General features: G+C 34.9%; 1 pseudogene; it reads right to left on the bottom strand.

Moving 5' to 3' along the window:
- Positions 1 to 1,982: 1,982 nt before the first annotated feature.
- On the bottom strand, positions 1,983 to 3,567 carry LOC104651178 (olfactory receptor 5D13-like; annotated as a pseudogene).
- Between the last annotated feature and the right edge of the window lie 5,999 nt (positions 3,568 to 9,566).

The following is a 9,566-nucleotide window of genomic DNA, read 5'->3' as shown; positions in this document are numbered from 1 at the left end:
TTCTTGCACGAAGAAATGTTTTTTTAAAAATTTTATCCTAGTTTGATTTAATGAGAACAAAACATTTCACTTTTCATTAATATTACCAGGTCGACTCTTGTCTAATTGTTGTATCATTCTAATCCAATTGTCATTCATAGAATTTGTTTTCATATAGTCTAATTGTACAAAATTCATCTCCTAAATAGTGGCTGAGAGAATAAATTTTTCTTACAAGTGGCAAAAATAGAATGCCCACTAGAGGGCAGAGTGAAACCAGTAATAAGAATACAGTTGGTTTACATACGTATGAGCAGTCATAAAACATGACTATATTTTAACATATTAAAAACTATAAAGTCAACACAAATCAAAAAATATGCAAATAGAATTCCATGAAGATGGAAAAAAGCATAAATTAATAACAATATTAATAATTAATAAGACATTTTATTTAAAAATAAAAGCTTGCCGTTAAAAATAATACTGGAGGGGGAGGGACGGGGGGGGGGGGATTTGGGAAGAGATAGCATTGGGAGAAAAGACAGATACAGGTGAGGGGACGGAAGACAGCAAACCACACTGCCATGTGTGTACCTATGCAACAATCTTGCATGTTCTTCACATGTACCCCAAAACCTAAAATGCAATTAAAAAAAAAAAAGAACTAAATCATGGTATTTTAATCTCTAAAAATGGGCTTTGAGTCCTCAGGATGTTTATAAAAATTTTACTTTACTCTTGATAACATCATATTTGTAATAAGTTATTCATGCCATGAGTTAAAATTATTTACTAAATTTTAATGCTTATAATTTATGATGTCTGAAGAAGGAAACTTTAAATAAAATATCTTGAAAATTTAAAAAAATAATAATAATAATACTGGAATAATGCAGACCACAATTGCAAAATTATTATAGAAGAAGCACAAAGGACAATTACTAAAATACATTTTACGGTATTTCATATCTATATCAATGAAATGATGATAAATAAAACATTCCATAGAAAAGACATAGAAAAAGGCTTGAAACTAATAACAGCATTAAAAGTTACTCTTTCTATCTATCCATCCCAAAACCATTCAGATCAAAGAAAGTAAATAAATAAATCACACATACGTTCATCACTGTAAGGGAGATGACCCTATAAAGGATCACAGACACATAGAGGCAGGGCTATCCAATCATTATGCAGGTCTGTGAGTTCCCATTAAACATGTTAGGCTAGATAATATTAGCCACAATGCACCAGCTGATATTAGCAGGACTACCGAACCAATTGACAAAGTAATAATAATTACCTAATGTTATATATCACTGACATTTATGATATTTTTTATGGATCAATATATAACTTATATACAAATCAAGATTGTCTGAAAGGACAAATTCAGATTTCAAAATAGCCATTGCTGAAATATGTGGCTATTTTCATTTTTTTATGTATTGTGTAAAATAGCCAAATAAAATTTTGTGTTAACCAGTAAAATTTTACTAAACAACATTCTGGACTTTGTGGGCAGACTTATGCCTTATACACACTTAGAATACACCAGTGCACCCTATGTGGAATGCAATAAATATTTCTTTTAAACGTAGTGCCTGAATGCTGAACCTCTCTTCCTTTGCTATATCCACCTTCGTGGTAAGCTATAAATTTTCAGAACAAATCTACAAGACCATTTTCCAACAACTGAAAAAGAATGGAAGGTTTATCTGGGCAGCAAAAGAGTAATGTATATTAACTCAGAAAACTTAACATGACAAATTTTGAGTTTAATGACAAGTTACATCATTAGAGATTATATTGCTGTGTTACTTGCTAGCTAATCGACTAGAATTTAAACAGATGTCAAATAACCATTAACTAGGGGTTATATGAAACACATCCACTGCTTTGCTCTTTGAAAAAGGAATTTGGATTGTTAGCAATTCTAGAACTTCTGGGCAGTTCTGCACAATATTCTTGAGTAGAAATAAGTTCATCTTCTCTAGACTTTATAATATGAGACATAATAATTTGGTAAAGACTAACCTCCTGTCTCTTTGACGTCTTTGTTCCCGAGGCTATAGATCAAGGGGTTCAGCATGGGGATGACCACTGTGTAAAAGATAGAGCCCACCTTGACCATGAGCCATGAACTTTTGGAGTTAGGAACACAATAGAGAAAAGAGATGGTCCCATGGAAAATGATAATGGCGGTCAGCTGGGAGGAACAGGTCGCGCATGCTTTTATGCGCCCCCCAGTGGAAGGCATCATCATGACATTGATAAAAACGAAATCTTAGGAGGTGAGAATGATCATCAGGCTGCTTGTTTCATTGAATGTGGCAGAAATGAAAATGATTTTCTGGCTCATGTAGGGGTCAAAGCATGGCACAGCAACAATGGCAGCAGGCTCACACACAAAGTTATTAATGATATTATTTCCTCTGAAGGATAATTCCAGGAGAAAGAAGGTAATTGTCAAGAAACAGACTGTCACCCTGGAGTATGATGTAGCCACTAACAAAAAGAAAAGCCTCTGGGACATTGCAACTGTGTAGAGCAGAGGGTAACACACCACCACAAATCTGTCATAGGCCATCACTGCCAGCATGAATATTTCTGTCACCACAAATATGCTGGCAAAAAAGAATTGCATGACGCATCCTGTGAAGGAGATGCTTCTGTCTTCCACAACCAAGTTCTCCAGCAGTTTGGGTATAACGGTGGTGGAATAACAGAAATCGACAAAGGACAAATGGCTGAGGAAAAAGTACATGGGGGTGTGGAGTTTGGGGTTGATCCAGATGACCATGATCATGCCCAGGTTCCGCAGCACAGTGACTGTGTAGATGATCAGGAAGACCAGGAACAGGGGCACCTGAATGTCTGGATATTCTGAGAAGCCCAAGAGGATGAAGGTGACATCAGAAGTCTGATTTTCTTGGTCCCTGGGACAAAACAGGAAAGTTGATTCAAAGTCGCAACAGTAATTTTTGGACAAGGCCAAGTAAAATGAGGAAATGTTGTGAGGCTCAGAGATTATCTGTAAAGAGTGTTATGGAAATGCTTAGTTTCAACCATTACGTTATTTCACAAGCTATAATTTACTAACATCACAAATATACAATACATATAGACTGTGTGTCAGTGTAATAATAAAATAGGGGAATTGAGAGGGCAAAAACAAAAGTGCAGTTGGCTCCGGTATATTTCAAATGATCTGGTTCACTAGCAACGGAGGCAACTGGCTTCATGAGAAAGACCAGTCTGCATTTCGCATGACTTAAGAGTTTAGTGAAAATGCTTATCTTGGTGGAAGATAAGCATTGCCATTTTATTTCATTTCAATAAAATGCTTCTTTTGAGTTTCAGTGATTTTTTCACCTCTTCATCTATTGAATGATGAGACCTTGGAACACAGTAAAGAAAATTAATGACTCAGAAAAATGATCATTACATTTTGGTAACAGTGGTTTCTACAGCTCTTTCTGAATTTCCCTTTCCAATGCCCTCCCTACATTTAATCACACATTTCTCTCCACATATTTTAGATCCTTCCTGTACAATGCGAATCGTGCACTTGATCAGCCACATTTTTTTTAATTACTGAAAATTGTCAATATCTGTTACCATTTCTTGATATGTTATCTGATATTTAGAATTATTAGGATATTTAGGAACATTTTTTAAGTGAAGAATTTGTTATTTCCATAATCTCTATAAATTGACTAAAGGGAGATGAACATCTCTGACTTTTATGACAGATAGTGGTCTTCATCCTCCCTCAAAAAACATACATATAGTGTTCTCTGAGAGAACTATAATAGGTTTTAGTTTGTTAGGTAGAATTTCAATTGCTAGGTAGAATTTCAGAAATATATAAGCAAATAAACTTTAGTATTATTTTGTATGGATATATAAAACCTCCATTAAAGTAACTTGGAAAAAATAGAACATATTGTAATTGTTTAATGGAACATGTTTTAATGTTTTCCCAAGCCCTTTATATCATTTTCATATTTCTTTCTTTCCTTTCTTTCTTATTCTAACTCTGTATACAACATTAAAGCAGGTTTCCATGTGCTGTATGAGCAGAAGAAAGCACTGCCAGTGCATGTTGAGTGTTTATTAGACACCATATCATAAGTGCTCTAGTTTAATCCTCCCAATGACCTAATGAGATGGGTTCTAAGAATGTCACTTTACCATGAGAAAGACCCCATCGCAGATAAGATACATACTCTGCCTAAAGCTGCAAGATAAGAAAGAGATTGTAAATGTCAGGCAACTTGTTAATTCCCAGAGAAGCAAAGGAGTGAGGCCAGAAAGGACACAGAGTGGCGGTGGAGATCATGGCAGCAGTCTGCTTCTTGATTCATGTGACAGTTACAGGGATATTTTCATTGTCATTCTGTCTCTTCTATTCTCTTCTGAAGTCTTTATGTGAGATATTTAATAATTTATAGACGTGAAAAACATGTCAGGCCATTCTAAAACCATATCCAAGGCACTGAAGCTGCCCGGAGCAGGTTATGAGGTTTGATTTTCATCCAAAGAATTAATGTGAAAGTCATTCTAGGCATTTTATTTTTGTCTAGTCTATTTTCAACACTTCTAAAGAAATATTTTTCCAAACATTATACTTTTTTTCCCTAGATGTCTCCTCCAGTCTATGCAGCATTCTCACAATTACTTCTCTTCTTTACACACAGAAGTTTTTCCATGAGATCTCCTCTGAGCTTCCCTTCTCTAGCCCTACAGATATTCTTGAAGTTCTGATTGAGTTTCTTGCTTAGTGACTTTGTAGCCCTTCTTCCTCGTTCATTTGCTCAAAGGAATTCTCCTTTTTTTGAAAAAAAAATGTCTACATTGATCTTTCTCTCCTAGCTATTTCCAAAAGAAAAGAAAAGAAAAGAAAAACATATGTATAAAATATATTGGTCCTCTAGCTTGATGCAAACATTATTAAGCTGTATGTGTGCACATTGATAAAACAAAATTGGCTTATATTGTTTGTGCATTTTTAAGCTACTTTTCTAGTTATCACAGTAGTGTTATTCTTGAAAAATACAAACAAAAAAGAAATGTATCTTTTCCTCTTTCCAATAATAATTACATCCAATATTTTAGAAAGTTTTAATATAATATTTGACCTTCATATTTTTTCAAATTTGTATATTGTATGTGTTTTATAATTTCATATAAGGAATTTCTTATTCCTTAATTTTTAATTAATGTTACAAATATTTCCCTGTGCATTGGAACAAAACGGGATAGAGAATGAATTTGACAAATTGACAGAAGCAGGCTTCAGAAGGTGGGTAATAAAAACTTCACAAAGCTAAAGGGGCATGTTTTAACCCAATGCAAGGAAGCTAAGAACCTTGAAAAAAATGTTAGAAGAAATGTTAACTAGAATAACTAGCCTAGGGAAGAACATAAATGACTTGATGGGACTGAAAAACACAACATGAGAACTTCATGAAGTATATGCAAGTTTCAACAGCCAAATCGAACAAGCAGAAGAAAGGATATCAGAAATTGAAGATCAACTCAATGAAATAAAATGAGCAGGCAAGATTAGAGAAAAAGGAGTGAAAAGAAATGAACGAAGCCTCCAAGAAACACGGGATTATGTGAAAAGACCAAAACTATGTTTGATTGGTGTACCTGAATGTGACAGGGAGAATGAAACCAAGATGGAAAACACTGCTCAGGATATTATTCAGGATAACTTCCTCAACCTCAGAAGACAGGCCAACATTCAAATTCAGAAAATACAGAGAACACCACAAAGATATTCCTCAAGAAGAGCAACCCCAAGGCACATAATTACCAGACTCACCAGGGTTGAAATAAAGGAAAAAATGCTAAAGATAGCCAGAGAGAAAGGTCGGGTTACTCACAAAGGGAAGCCCATCAGACTCACTCTTGGCAGAAACTCTACAAGCCAGAAGAGAGTGGGGGCCACTATTCAACATCTGTAAAGAAAAGAATTTAAAAACCAGAATTTCATATCCAGCTAAACTAAGCTTCATAAGTAAAGGAGAAATAAAATCCTTCATGAAAAAGCAATTGCTGAGAGATTTTGTCACCACCAGACCTGCCTTACTACAGCTCCTGAAAGAAGTACTAAACAAAGAAAGAGACAAGCAGTACCAGCCACTCAAAAAGCATATCAAATTGTAAAAACCATTGACACTGTGAAGAAACTGTATCAACCAATGGGCAAAACTAGCTAACATCAAAATGACACAATCAATTTCACACATAACAATATTAACCTTAAATGTAATGGGCTAAATGTCCCAATCAAAAGAAACAGACTGGCAAATTAGATAAAGAGTCAAGACCCATCAGTGTGCTGTATTCAAGAGATCCGTCTCATGTGCAAAGACACACATAAGCTTAAAATAAAGAGATGGAGGAAGATTTACCAAGCAAATGGAGAGCAAAAAAATCAGGAATTGCAATCCTAGTCTCTGATAAAACAGACTTTAAACTAACAAAGATCAAAAGAGACAAAGAAGGGCATAACATAATGGTAAAGGGATCAATGCAACAGAAGAGCTAACTAACAAAAATATATATGCACCCAATACAGGAACACCCAAATGCATAAAGCGAGTTTTTGATGACCTACAAAGAGACTTAGACTTCCACACAAAATAGTGGGAGACCTTAACACACCACTATCAATATTAGATCAACGAAACAGAAAATTAACAAGGATATCGAGGACTTGAACTCAGATTTAGACAAAGTGGACCTAATAGACATCTACAGAACTCTCCAACCCAAATCCACAGAATATATATTCTTCTCAGTGCCACCTAACACTTACTCTATAATTGACCACATAATTGGAAGTAAATCACTCCTCAGCAAATGCAAAAGAATGGAAATCATAACAAACCTCTCTCAGACTAAAGTACAATCAAATTGGAACTCAGGATTAAGAAACTAACTCAGAACCACACAACTACATGGAAACTGAACAACCTGCTTCTGAATGACTACTAGATAACTAATGAAGTGGAGGCAGAAATAAAGATATTATTTGAAACAAATGAGAATGAAGACACAACATACCAGAATCTTTGGCATACATTTAAAGCAGTGTCTAGCAGCAAATTTATAGCACTAAATGCCCACATATGAAGCAAGGAAAGATCTAAAATTAACACCCTAACATCACAACGAAAAGAACTAGAGGAGTAAGATTAAACAAACTCAAAAGCTAGCAGAAGACAAGAAATAACTAAGATCAAAGCAGAACCGAAGGAGATAGAGACACAAAAACCCCTTCAAAAAAAATCAATAAATCCAGGAGATGGTTTTTTTAAAAGATCAACAAAATAGGTAGACTGCTAACCAGACTAACAAAAAAGAGGAGAGAAAAGAATCAAATAGATTCAATAAAAAATGATAAAGGGGATATTACCACTGATTCCACAGAAATACAAACTATCATCAGAAATTACTACAAACACTTCTATGCACAAAAACCAGTAAATCAAGAAGAAATAGATGAATTCCTGGACATTTACACCTTCCCAAGACTAAACCAGGAAGAAGTTGAATCCTTGAATAGACCAATTACAAGGTCTAAAGTTAAGGAAGCAGTTAATAGCCTACCAATCAAAAAAAAAAGTCCAGGGCCAGATGGGTTCACAGCCGAATTCTACCAGAGGTACAAAAAGGAGCTGGTACCATGCCTTCTGAAATTATTCCAAATAATACAAAAAGAGAGAATCTTCCCTAACTCATTTTATGAAACCAACATCATCCTAATACCAAAACCTGGCAGAGACACAACTAAAATATAAAATTTCAGGCCAATATCCATGATGAACATAGATGCAAAAATCTTCAATAAAATACTGGCAAACTGAATTCAACAGCACATCAAAAAGCTTATTTATCATGTCAGCTTCATCCCTGGGATGCAAGACTGGTTCAACATATAGAAATCTATAAATGTAATCCATCACATAGACAAATCCAAAGACAAAAATCACATGATTATCTCAATAGATGCAGAGAAGGCCTTTGACAAAATTCTTTATGCTAAAAACTCTCAATAAACTAGGTATTGATGGAATGTATCTCAAAGTAATAAAAGCTATTTACAACAAACCCACAGTCGATATCATACTGAATGGGCAAAAACTGGAAGCATTCCCTGAAAAAACTGGCACAAGAAAAGGATGCTCCCCTTCACCATTCATATTCAACATAGTATTTGAAGTACTCACCAGGGCAGTCAGGCAACAAAAAGAAATAAAGAGTATTCAATTAGGAGAAGAAGAAGTCAAATTGTTTCTATTTGCAGACAACATGATTGTATATTTAGAAGAACCCATCATCTAAGCCCAAAATCTCCTTACGATGATAAGCAACTTCAGCAAAATCTCAGGATACAAAATCAATGTACAAAAATCACAAGCATTCCTACACACCAATAACTGACAAACAGAGAGCCAAATCATGAGTGAACTCCCATTCACAATTGCTACAAAGAGAATAAAATACTTAGGAATACAACTAACAAGGGATGTGAAGGACCTCTTCAAGGAGAACTACAAACCACTACTCAATGACATAAGAGAGGACACAAACAGATGAGAAAACATTTCATGCTAATGGTTAGGGGAAATCAACATCATCAAAATGGCCATACTGACCAAAGTAATTTATAGATTCAATTCTGTCACCATCAAGCTACTATTGACTTTCTTCACAGAACTGGGAAAACAAAACAAAACAAAACAAAAAAACACCTTAAACTTCATATGAAATCAAAAGAGAGTCCACATAGCCCAGACAATCCTTAGCAAAAGGAACAAAGCTGGAATCATTATGCTACCTGACTTCAAATTATACTACAGAACTACAGAAATCAAAACAGCATGGTACTATTTTTAAATCAGAGATATAGACCAATGGAACAGAACAGAGGCCTCAGAAGTAATGCCACACATCTAAAACCATCTGATCTTTGATAAACCTGACAAAAACAAGCAATGGCGGAAAGATTCCCTGTTTAATAAATGGTGTTGGGAAAACTAGCTAGCCATATTCAGAAAGCTGAAACTGGATCCCATCCTTAAACCTTATACAAAAATTAACTCCAGATGGATTAAAGATTTAAACATAAGACCTACCACTGTGAAAACCCTAGAAGAAAACCTAGGCAATGCCATTCAGGACACAGTCATAGGCAAGGACTTCATGATTAAAACATTAAAAGCAATGGCAACAAACAGACAAATGAGATCTAATTAAACTTAAGAGCTTCTGCAAGCAAAATAAACTATCATTAGAGTGAACCAGCAACCAACAGAATGGGAAACAATTTTTGCAATCTACCCATTTGACAAATGGCTAATAACCAGAAGCTACAAAGAACATACAAATTTACAAGAAAAAAAAACAAACAACCCAAACAAAAAGTGGGCAGAGGAAATGAATAGACACTTCTCAAAAGAAGACATTTATGCAGCCAACAAACATATTAAAAAATGCTCATCATGACTGATCATTAGTGAAATGCAAATCAGAACCACATTGAGATACCACCTCATGCCAGT

The sequence above is a fragment of the Saimiri boliviensis genome, chromosome 6 (genome assembly GCF_048565385.1).
Source record: "Saimiri boliviensis isolate mSaiBol1 chromosome 6, mSaiBol1.pri, whole genome shotgun sequence".
Lineage (NCBI taxonomy): Eukaryota > Metazoa > Chordata > Mammalia > Primates > Cebidae > Saimiri > Saimiri boliviensis.
This window is presented reverse-complemented; position numbering and strand designations above follow the sequence as displayed.